The 12,105-nt window shown below is 47.4% G+C and overlaps 1 protein-coding gene across 4 annotated transcripts in view; it reads right to left on the bottom strand.

Moving 5' to 3' along the window:
* The window catches only part of TRAF7 (TNF receptor associated factor 7), a 51,102-nt gene extending 43,322 nt beyond the window's left edge, over window positions 1-7,780 (bottom strand). For 2 of the 4 annotated variants that reach the window (XM_018561926.1, XM_018561948.1), the window contains exon 1: window positions 7,670-7,780. The gene's annotated coding sequence lies outside the window, so the exon portion shown is untranslated. Of the gene's footprint in view, window positions 1-7,333; window positions 7,384-7,669 lie in introns of those variants that run through there. The other 2 variants (XM_018561918.1, XM_018561941.1) reach the window with 1 other exon arrangement.
* Between the last annotated feature and the right edge of the window lie 4,325 nt (window positions 7,781-12,105).

Raw genomic sequence — 12,105 nt, 5'->3', positions numbered from 1 at the left:
AAAATATAGTATGCATGATATTCATACAGTACAATACAAGGTTCAGTGTCCTTCATGTCTCCCATACATACATCTTCCTTCCCTTTCATCTCTTTATTCCTCTTTTCCTTACACTTCACTTTTTTTCATTTCCCTTCCTTACTCCTTTGCTTTTCCCTTCCTTACTCCTTACCTTTACTTCCTTACACCTTTCCCTTCTTTACATCTTCCCTTTCTTCATTTTCTCTTCCTTACACCTTCCCTTTCTTTCCCTTCTCTTTTTTTTTTTTTCCTTACCCTTTCTTTCACTTCTATGCACATTCCCTTTTTCCATCCTTACGCCTTTCTCTACCTTTCATCTTCCTTTTTTTTTCTTTTCCCTTCCTTCTTCCATTTTCCCTTTCCCTACCTTACTCCCTACCTTTTTCTGTTTCTTGAAACTCTTCCCTCCCCCTTCCTTCTCCTACCTTACTCCTTTGCTTTTTCCTTTCTTTCAGTTCTATACACCTTCCTTTTTTTTCCTTTCCCTTCCTTACTCCCTCATTCTTTTCCACTTCCTTACACCTTCCCTTTTCCACTTCCTTACACCTTTCCCTTTCTTACCCTTTCCCTTTTGCATGTTTCCTTTTCACTCCCTTACACTTTTCCCTTTCTTTACTCCTTCCTTTTTCCTTCATATCCTTAATTCTTTCTTATTCCTTTGTTATTTATCCTTTGCCTTTTCCATCCATTCTTTGATTTCCTTTTTCTTCCTTCTCTCTTTTATACTTTTTTAATGTTAAAGTTCCAGCTTTTTAATTGGGAAAAGACTAATCCGAGCTAAAAATCACCAATCAATTTACATAACTGCGGATTAGGAGCCCTTGCTTTCTTTGGGCTGCAGCAATGCCAAAATTCTTTTAAGCAGCCCAGAACACCTTGCACTACGTCAAGAGAACTGGGAGAGTATTTGGTTGCTGGATTCAAATGCCTTGTGTGGAACTGCTATTATGTTGGCCGGAACTCACAGAAGCAGACCATTGTCTGAGGCAGACTTCATATTCAGTGAAAAAAAAAAAAAAAAGTTTAGGGCCTGTGTGGATGGCATAAGTTTCACATCAGTTTAAGGGCTAGTTCACACCTGCCACAGTGCGTTCTGACCCGATAGGTGCGGCCGTTGATGTGCCATTAAAACTTAAGTTTTTATGCAGAGGTCAGTCTGCAAAAATCTGTCAGGCTACATGCTTTTCTATGCTTCTAGATGCTTAACATTAGGTGCGTTTACATGCATATGCGTTTAGATCCATCTGTCCTTTGTCCATTGAATACAGTCCACTGAATTAGCCAATGAGACATCAACAAATAGACACTCCTTGCGTTGACATGTGTTTTGGAGCGTTTATTGTTTCCCGGATGCACCTGCAGCTAAATGGACTGCAGCTAAATACTGTAAGATTTGAAAATGAGACAGAGAAGCTGATTGGTTGCAGTGCAAATCTGCTCCAGATTTTGTCTGCTCCCGGTTTAATAAATTCCCCCCAATGTATTGTATTCATGTTCAAGACTCCATTTGTTAAATATCTGAACAAAAGTCTTGATGTACATAAATTCACAGGTTTTGCATAATTTTCTATATTTGCAACTTGCTAGACATATGAGCTGATGATTAATTGACCAATACTCCCAAACATGGTACAGTTTAGACACCAGACCAAGTCGGCCCACCACAAAAGGACCATTACTTAGTTCCTCTATTTTTGTTTCGGGAAAATGATGCAATTGTGGGAGTGGCTTTGTTATTAGACAATTAACTGTTTGTGGTAAAAAATTAAATATTATTTGATGATTTGTGAAATGTCCCCCTGAGTCCTCGCATCTAATGGAAGTCAATGTACTTGAATTAGACATGATGCCGTTTTTTTTTTAAATAGTCTCTAGTGATCCAAACATGAAGGTCCTTGTTCAGGTACTTCCTGTAATAGGGTGACAACAGCTGTGCTCCTGCATTATCACATAGGATTCCAATGCAGAATACAAGTGCTGGATAGGCAAACAAACCATTACAGGGGTGGGCAACCCTGGCCCTCCAGCTGTTGTGGAACTACAAGTTCCACAAGGTATTAGAAGACTGACAGGCATGTTACAGTTACAGGCATGACTCCCAGAGGCATTATGGGATTTGTAGTTAAAGCACAGCCGGGTGGCAGGAGGAGCCCACCCCTGGTTTACTGTCTACCTTAGAAATGATCTGTAGCTGATGCTGGAGGGAATGTATGTAGACAGGAAGTGACTGGTGGAAATCAGCAGCACAGAGATGCGAAAAGGATGATAAAAAAAAAAATGTGGCAGTTGTGTATAAAACTCGGTCCTTTGGCAAAATAAATCTCATTCAGTTAGAGTTTCCATCTACTTTAAATTGACCGCACTCTGAGCTACATTGTTGGTGGAAGGCTGCCCCCTGGCTGGGAACATGCGGCAGAGCAAAGTAAAACAACAAATAAACCAGCAGATTACAAATGTCAGTGCATGTCTGCAGCCATCATGGAAAAAAGCATGAAAAGAATGGTGCAGGAAGAAGAAAGGGGGAGAGTTTACAGGAGGCACACCAAGCACTATTCAATAACAGTGGAAAATGGACCATGGGAGGAGCGGATCCGTAATGTACAAGAAATTCCTATGCTCTTCGGCTCCATCTAGTGGCAGTGATGTCAATCAACCAGCTATATGCTGCGCAAATGCCTTTTAAATCAGCCCCCTAGTCATTTTAATGATGTTGACAAACATCAGCTCAGTGTAAAAAAAAAAACCACCGTGTTTAAAAATAATTATTTCTGTTTTTGTTTATCTTCTGATAAAATAAGGACATCCGCTCATACTCTGCTTCCTGCTCTGCACTGCTATGGTTGTGCTTTGCTGTTCAGTCTTAAGGTCCCCACACACCTTAAGGTCCCCACAATCGTACGATCTCGGGAAATCCCGCGATTGTACGATTATCGTAAGGTGTGTGGAAGCCGTGCGACCTCTACTACTGTAAGGTCGCACGACTTTAAACTTACGAACATGTTTCAAAACCCGCCGAGCATCGTACCATGTTCGGCGGGTGTGTAGCATGTTCGTGAGATAAAAGCCGGACGGGCCGGTGTGAGCAAGTGCACACTGCCCGTTCGGCATTGCCGTCATCGGAAGCCCGCCCCTCAGGGGGCGTGGCTTGCGATAATCGCAAGTACGATCTGCCTATGCAAGATAGGCAGATCGTACGTTTTTTTAAGTACCTTACAACCATCGCAAGACAAAAGTCTTGCGATGGTTGTAAGGTGTGTGCCCAGCCTTACAATGTAATCAATTAATTGACTGACTTATTGAAAACAATGCACTCCCTGTGTGGCTGATATCCCAACGGCTGGGAAGCCATTAGGGAAAGTCGTTAGAGTGGCACCAGCCCGATCATCCATGGGAAGATCTGGAACAGCCCTGGAAAGACCTGCACCCGCCCACACAGCCATGGAGAGACCTGTACGCAGCCCTGGTGACCCCGCACAGCTCTAGCAAGACCTGCACGCAGCCCTGGTGACCCCGCACAGCTCTAGCAAGACCTGCACGCAGCCCTGGTGACCCCGCACAGCTCTAGCGAGACCTGCACGCAGCCCTGGTGACAGTGCACAGCCCTGGTGACCCCCGCACAGCCCTGGCGAGACCTGCATGCAGCCGCACAACCCTGGTGAGAACTGCACACAGCCCTGGTGAGAACGCACACATTCCGGGTGAGCAACACATAGTATGCAGCTTCATATTCTGCATTACTATATAATGGATTGAGTGGATTTGTAGTCCTCTACAACTATGGAATTCTACATTGCTGTATAATATGTTGCTGGGAATTGTAGTCCTCTATAGCTGTTGGTATTCTGCATTGTTGTACAATGTATTGCTGAGATTTGTAGCCCCCGCACAGCTTGGCAGAACTACCAGGGTTGCATCAGTTACATCTGCGCGCGGGCTCTGGCACTCCATCACTGTCCTAAAAACATTAGTCTGTATTGTTTTATAAAAACGGTCACATGACACTAACACAAATGTATCGGTAATTGGCATCAGCGAGAAATGTATCGGTAATTGGTATCAGCGAGAAATGTATCGGTAATTGGCATAAGCGAGAAATGTATCGGTAATTGGCATAAGCGAGAAATGTATCGGTAATTGGTATCAGCGAGAAATGTATCGGTAATTGGCATCAGCGAGAAATGTATCGGTAATTGGTATCAGCGAGAAATGTATCGGTAATTGGTATCAGCGAGAAATGTATCGGTAATTGGTACCACCGGGCTTCCCAATTAGCAGGGAAGCCGGCTACATGCTCCCTCATCACCAGGGAGCATAGAGCCGGCTTTCTGGCCAATTAGGAAGCCACGGGGCGGGTAATGACTCGCCGCTGCCTGGGTTCCTGATTGGCCAGCTTCCAGACCAATCAGGAAGCCAGGAGTGAGTAATTACGTGGCGCCCAGCTGCCTGATTGGCCGGGAAGCCAGCTCCATGCTCCCTGGTGACGAGGGAGCATGGATCCGGCCAATCGGGAAGCCTGGCAGCGTGTAATGACTTGCTTCCTGATACCAGAAGTTTCAGTATCAGAATAGGCATCGGGAGCATTTGGGCGAGTACGAATACTCGGTATCGGCGCCGGTGTTAGTATCGGTATCTGCGCATCCCTACTATTTAGTATAATAATAGGAGGTGACGTTTTTGTTTTGTTTCTACTAGGGATGCACCGATACCAATACTAGTAGGTGCGGATGCCGAGTATTTGGGCGAGTGCAAGTACTCACCCAAATACTCCGATGCCTGGCCCGGTACTTCTGGTATGAGGAAGCCGGGCAGCGCTTCATTACACGGCGCTCGGCTTCCTGATTGACCAGAAAGCCGGCTCAATGCTACTAGTCACTTAGTGACTTATCTGACCTCCGGCCTTCACTTCAGCCTTCTATCTGACCTCCGGCCTTCACTTCAGCCTTCTATCTGACCTCCAGCCTCCCCTTCAGTCTTCTATCTGACCTCCGGCCTCCCCTTCAGTCTTCTATCTGACCTCCGGCCTTCCCTTTAGTCTTCCGTCTGACCTCCGGCCTCCCCTTCAGTCTTCTATCTGACCTCCGGCCTCCCCTTCAGTCTTCTATCTGACCTCCGGCCTCCCCTTCAGTCTTCTATCTGACCTCCGGCCTTCCCTTTAGTCTTCCGTCTGACCTCCGGCCTCCCCTTCAGTCTTCTATCTGACCTCCGGCCTCCCCTTCAGTCTTCTATCTGACCTCCCCTTCAGTCTTCTATCTGACCTCCGGGCCTCCCCTTCAGTCTTCTATCTGATCTCCTGCCTTCCCTTCAGTCTTCTATCTGACCTCCGGCCTTCCCTTCAGTCTTCTATCTGACCTCCGGCCTTCCCTTCAGTCTTCTATCTGACCTCCGGCTTTCCCTTCAGTCTTCTATCTGACCTCCCCTTCAGTCTTGCACAGTTGTACCGGCTCCTCTCCTGGACTGAAATGTCTTCCTCTGATGTCACTGCACACTGGGAGCTTCTCACAATGTACATTAGAGGCTGCAGCAAGTCAGATAGAGCCCGCCTCATTTCCAGCATTATCTAGCTCTTTCCTCCCTGACTGTATCTGCCCCGCCCCCTTTTCATCTACTGGATTTCAGTCCTTTCACTCAGCTTCACGTGCCGGTATTACCCCAGCTTTCTGTTCTCAGGAAGCCATGTACAGCACCCTGCCACCAGCCACGATCTGCCTGCATTGCATAAAGAAGCACTGAGACCCAGCCATGATGTCACTGGGTGCTCTCCCAATCCAGCCATTTTGGGACCATGTGCAGCATGTGCTCACCCCCTCCCTTCTGCACAGGTATGAACAGGAATAGTCATGTGACCAAAATACATCCTCCAGGCCGGGAAAAGAGAGCAGAGTGAGGGAGAAATTAGCTCATCACCGCGCTGCTTCTCTTTTCCCTGTCCAGTCACAGGCTCAGGACGACCTGGGCTCACAGGAAATGGAGTGAATGACGCTGCTAGCTGGCAGACTGATAATATAACCGCAGGGGGAAATCTCTGGACTGAAGCTGGTTTAGCCATTTAGTATTCCTCTATAACTCCTTTGTGACCGGAGCTTTGAATCCCGGCTACAGTCACATTAAAGGAGAACTATGGGGTCAGGGCTTTTCCCCATAGTTCTCCTTAGGGTAACGGGAGGACACAAACTAGCATCCTCCCGTCACCCTAAGCTCAGTATACCGCGAGCTGTATACTGAGACGCCGCAGCCGTAGCGGATCCCGACGTAGATGACGGGATCTGCCCAGCTGCGTGAGTGACAGCTGGCTCTGCCTATCTAGAGGCAGAGCCAGCTGTACCCGCCCCCTCCCCCGTCCGTTCCGCCAGTCAGCACTGGCAGATCGGAGCGGGGAGGGGGGAATCCAGCTCCTCCTCTGTCACATCAGAGAGCCGTGACAGGATCGGAAGGTGAGCGAACCTGGTATGTGTTCGCTCACCACCCGATCTACTGAGCCGACCTGTGACAGTCTCATTGTCACAGGTCGGCTAGAACTATGAGGTGAGTGAAAAGCACGCCCCTTATAGTTCTCCTTTAAATAAAAAGCGTGTTCTTGTCACTTCCTGTCAGCTGAGATCACAATGTTATCCTGCTTTTGAGGCTATGTCCTGTACACTACAAATCCATCCCGTCCCATCTAATGAAGATGAAAAGAGGGGGGAGGTGTTAGTAGTTCAAATGAGTAGAGCAGATTAGGGTGACAACACTGCTCCTCTACAGATACGATATTGTGAGTGTTGTCACCTTAGAACAGGAAGTGAAAGTAAAAGGGAAAACAAGTCTGAACTAAGAAAGTGAATGCAGCCTCCATATGTTAGGCCTGGCGAGCTGCAATATATGACATGTCTGATCTGAGGTGTACATGTCCTTTAAGTGTTGCCGTCACCCAGCTCCAGTCCTGGCAGGAAGACGCCATTGTCCCAGATCTGTCAGATCACATCTGAGGGAACATCTTCCTGTGTGTGTGGGCAGGTCTGCCTTGTGCTCTTCAGATCGTATAAAGACAAACTTGAGCTGTCATATTAGCTGCACCTCAGCACACCTGTGATGATTAGTCATAAAACAGAGACCACCCTGCAGGGGAGAGTCACTGACGTGTGTCAGGAGTTCATCTTCATAACCAACCCACGTATGTCTGCCTAGCACTGACACTGTGAGGAGAACGACAACGTGCACGGGCCTCGCCTCTTCTGCAGCCATTGAAGTCAGACTCTCTGCCGTCAAAGACAGCCCTGCTAACCTGCCCCATCCCCCCTCCCGCTGCACGTCTCCCCCCATATGATAAACTCACCAGTCCGCCGCCATGTTTTCCGGCTTTCCCCCTTCACAGCAGCTGACTGGTCTCTTGAGCTGTCATATTAGCTGCACCTCAGCACACCTGTGATGATTAGTCATAAAACAGAGACCACCCTGCAGGGGAGAGTCACTGACGTGTGTCAGGAGTTCATCTTCATAACCAACCCACGTATGTCTGCCTAGCACTGACACTGTGAGGAGAACGACAACGTGCACGGGCCTCGCCTCTTCTGCAGCCATTGAAGTCAGACTCTCTGCCGTCAAAGACAGCCCTGCTAACCTGCCCCATCCCCCCTCCCGCTGCACGTCTCCCCCCATATGATAAACTCACCAGTCCGCCGCCATGTTTTCCGGCTTTCCCCCTTCACAGCAGCTGACTGGAATTCCCACCGCGCGCGGCATTCTGGGAAGCGCGCCGCTGCGGCTATCGCCACGCGTGCGCGCTCCCCGTCCTCACATCTTCCCGCCCAGTCGTCGTGGGAGGGCGGGGCAGCAGAGTCGCGCAGCTTCTGCCTGCGGGAGTTAACGAAGGGGCGCCATTGGCTGGGAAGGTGGCACGTGACTCTGAGGTCCAATAGGGTCGCTGCATTCGGGAGCTATATAATCAGGGAGCGCCGAGCCATTCGGCCTATTCTCTGGATGAAGTGAGGTTTGGGGGACGTGCGTAGGTAAAGGAGTAGCGAGGCATGCGGATGCCGAGCTATTGTGCGTGTCGTGCTGGGTGCTTTTCTTATCATTGAAGGGCCTGTCATGGAGGGGTTTAGGAGGTTCCCCCCCCCCGTACTTTTGCCGGTTTTGCAATAGCTAGAGCACGTGGCTTAAAGAGGACCTGGCATGGAGGGTTTTCCTTCTTGAAGCAGCACGTGAGCCTAAAGAGAACCTTGCATGGCGGGTTTTGCTTCTTGTAGAAGCACGTGGGCTTAAAGAGAACCTGGCATGGAGGGTTTTGCTGCTTGTAGAAGCATGTGGGCTTAAAGAAGACCTGTCATGGGGGATATTTCCTTGTTGGAGCGTGTGGGCCTAATGAGGACCTGTCATGGAGGAGTTTAATTGGTTTTCCTAAATTCTATGGTTGGTCTTTCCTTCTCATTGGTCCACGTGTGTGTAAAGATGACCTGTAGTAGAGTCTTTCCTTATCTGTGGTTGGGGTGATGACACCGTGCTGTCTTTCAAGTCATGCATGGTGCAGCTGCATATAAAACTGATGTTCTGGGCAGATCAGCTCTTTAACTTGACTAAAAGATTTTAAAGTGCACACAGATTTAATTTCTGTAGATTGGCTCAAAGTGTGTGTGGCTGCCATTGGGCTTAAGAGTTGCCTAGTTTTGCACTGTTGGAACCATTGGGGGTGGTGGTGTCCTGCCCCTCCAATGAGTGTGCAGGGTCCTTTACTGTCTCCTATAGAGCTTCCTTTTGCCAAGTTAACATTATTGGGGATGTTGACTAATATCTTGTTATGAAAGTTGAAGGAATTTCACTAGAAATACCCAAGGAAGGAGATGGGCTGCTCTGACTATTGAGATGATGCTTCCCCCGCCCCCCTCAGTTGCTTGCGTTTCAGGTGTTGGTGATTGGAGCCCTGTGTACAGCTCGCCTGCTCTGTGGCATCACATGGACCCACCTTGATCAGGTAAATGTTTAACTCCTGTGTCTTTTATTTTAATCCCGTATAATATACTTGGCACTGCCCATGATGTACCCTAAATTCTGACACCTCATATGAAACTTTCATGATTTTTCTTTTGGGCTGAGGCAGCTGCCAAATAAAAATGTTAGTGCAACTTAATTTCTAGAAATGTTTAGTAATTGCAATGTACAGACAGATGCTTATAGATAATTCCCAGCTTTGTATTCTTTGCACTCCTTGTTAGGCCCGTTTCATACTGGTGGTCCGATTGGGCCCGTCTGTCAGTGTTTCAGGCTGACCTAATCGGATGCCCAATGCTAGTTTATGGCAGCCGGATCTAAATGGACGGGAATCCTTTTACTCAGTTACCCCTGATTCCGGCTAGGTCCGGAGAAACGAGCAGAACAGTGTTCTGTTTAGAAGGACTGGATCAGAGGTAGTCTGAAGTAAGCGGACACATGTCTGCTTACATCTGATTCCTCATAGACAGACATGGGGTCTGTTCATCTCAGTTTGTCAATTGCAAGACAGGAAAAAAAAACTGGACAGACATGGATGTCACAGTAGTGACCTCCAGTTCATACAGCTTTGTGCATAGCTTCCCTCCTGATCAGCCTTTGTGAAAGGGCCCTTGTTCTTCTCACAGTGGCTATCTTTACAAAGGGCAGATGAGCCAATCTCCTCCTTTTACTTCCTGGAACATGTGACCATTCACATTATAAGAGGGGGGATGCCGCCACCATAAGTCTAAACAATGCACACTAAAGTGCATTGGTTTTTAGGTCTAGAGCGGTACCATGCTTATTCGTACGGCTGAATATGCGCGGACAACGCCCCTGTGTGAATGGAGTCTAAGTATGGGGCTATGGCAGAAAACGCAACCTGCTCTCGATCACTCTGTAGTCTGATGTCATTATGTAAATACAATTCATTCTGATCAGTTGTGGCCCAGCTTGTATTCTATTGGCTGCAATAACGGACGGCACTGCTGCATTTGCGGGTTGCCGTCTCCAGACGGCAATTATTTTCTGCTCGCGCGCACCCCCTAGCGGGCACGCACGGGCAGAAAAGACCCGACCATTAAACACACCCGTTACCGGGTGTTTGGCATATAGGCGATCAGCGGGTCCAGAGCCACCGATCGTCTATATGTGCTCGTTCGCGGTAACCCCCTCCCCCCCGCGCTGTCGCCGCTGCCGTTTCCCATCCCCCCCTCACCTTGATTCCCGGGATCCGCTGCCCCATCTTGAATCCCGGGACCGGCTCGGAGGGCGTGAGGAGGAGGACGGGAGCTCAGCTCCTTGCTGATCTCCGTCCGGGCTGTGAATGCAGAAGTGATGTGTATTACATCACTTCCGCATTCACCTGTCAGTCATCTGGCTGCTATAGCCAGAGAGAAGAAGCTGATAAAGCAGATCTCTGCTTCATCAGCTTCTTTTGGGGTGCACAGGTGACATTAGGGGTCCTAGAGACCCCTAATGTCTCCATAAAGAGGACCTGTCAGTGTGCCTTTGCTATTATATAGGGGGATTGTTATCCCCCCATATAATAGCAATAACAAGAAGTGCAAAAAATAAATATAAATTAAAAAAAATAAAAGTAACATTAAAAAAAGGGGGGAAAAAACCAAAATGTTTAACACCCCACGTTTACGCGCCTATAAACGTAAATACGCGTCTGGTGCCCCAGCGCGCAAAAATTACAATTGCGCTACACATGTTACATATCGCCGCGAATGTCGCAGTGAGAGCAATCATTTTAGGGCCATCAATCACTGATAACACTAATCTGATAAACGGTAACAGCTTTTAAAGCGTCGCCTATGGTCAATTTGGGGTATTATCTTTTTTTGAGGTTTTGCACGCAATTTTAAGGCTTGACATGTTTGGTGTCTTTTTACCCGACGTGACCCCGTCTTTTATATTTTACCAAAAAATTGGGTAATGTTTTATCATTTAATATAGGGGAAACTGTTTTTTTTTTTAAATTTCGGTAATTTTTCCTTAATATAGTAAAAAAAATAAAACCCGTAGTGGTGAATAAATACCACCAAAAGAAAGCTCTATCTGTACCCAAAAAAGGGTATAAAATTCATTTCAGTACAGCGCTGCATGACGGAATAAATGTCAGTCAAAGTACCGCAGCGCTGAACACTGAAAAATGGCCTGGCCAGGAAGGGGGTTTAACACCGCGGATGTCAACTGGTTACATGTGATTTCAAGAGGACTGTTTGCACATCCTTGTCCCTCCAGAGGACTCTGGCTTGAGCGAATGGAGACAGAGTAGGACTGGTTCTTGAGGGTGGGATGGTGGACCAATAGACAATGGGGGTTTTCCCTTCATAACTAGTTGTTGGGCTATGTTATGGGCAATCTATTATCTATTCCTACAGTTTATTTTTTAAATATATATGCAAGGTCATGAATTACCCGTTTACACTTTTGTGATGTATTTATTTATTTTTTATTTGTAGGTCAGCATGAAGCCAGTGACGCTCCATAAAGAGGTAATACTCAGTTCAGATGTTATGGATTACATTGATCTGTAATGAGAGCCAATGATGATATTTACAAATTTTCTGACACCTCATCTGAGCACTAGTTGCTGATATGCTCTATCTGAGGCTCTCCGGATATAAAAATGTTTCTAGATGTCTGTGTATAGAAGTCGTATCTGACATTTGTCAATCACAGCCGAGCCTCCCATCTAGTGCTACAGAGGTGTACTGTCCTGGAACTAGCACCACTTCTATTAGAATTGCTTCCAGCATAGGTTGGGGAGCTTAAGCAGTAAGGGGTAACAACTATTCTGGCAGGTTCCCTTTAATTACTGCTGTTGTGATCAGGCACTAGGATGCAGCCAGTCTTTTACACAATGCAGTCAATAGTCTATACTGGGAAGCTGGATTACCTCAGCCTGCTGCTTCGTCATTGTCTAGTCCACGGATAGCTAATCTCTGGCACTCCAGCTCTGATGAAATGACAAATCCCATGATGCATCTCTCTCCGTGAGTCATGGCTGTGAGAATCTTGCAATGCCTCATGGGATTTGTAGTTCCACCACAGCTGGAGGGGTGGAGTTTGGCTACCCATGGTCTAGTCCATTGCCTCGTGAAGTTGGTGTATAAGCTTAACTGCCTT

The sequence above is a fragment of the Nanorana parkeri genome, unplaced genomic scaffold (genome assembly GCF_000935625.1).
Source record: "Nanorana parkeri isolate BGI_ZX_2015 unplaced genomic scaffold, ASM93562v1 scaffold19, whole genome shotgun sequence".
NCBI lineage: Eukaryota > Metazoa > Chordata > Amphibia > Anura > Dicroglossidae > Nanorana > Nanorana parkeri.
This window is presented reverse-complemented; position numbering and strand designations above follow the sequence as displayed.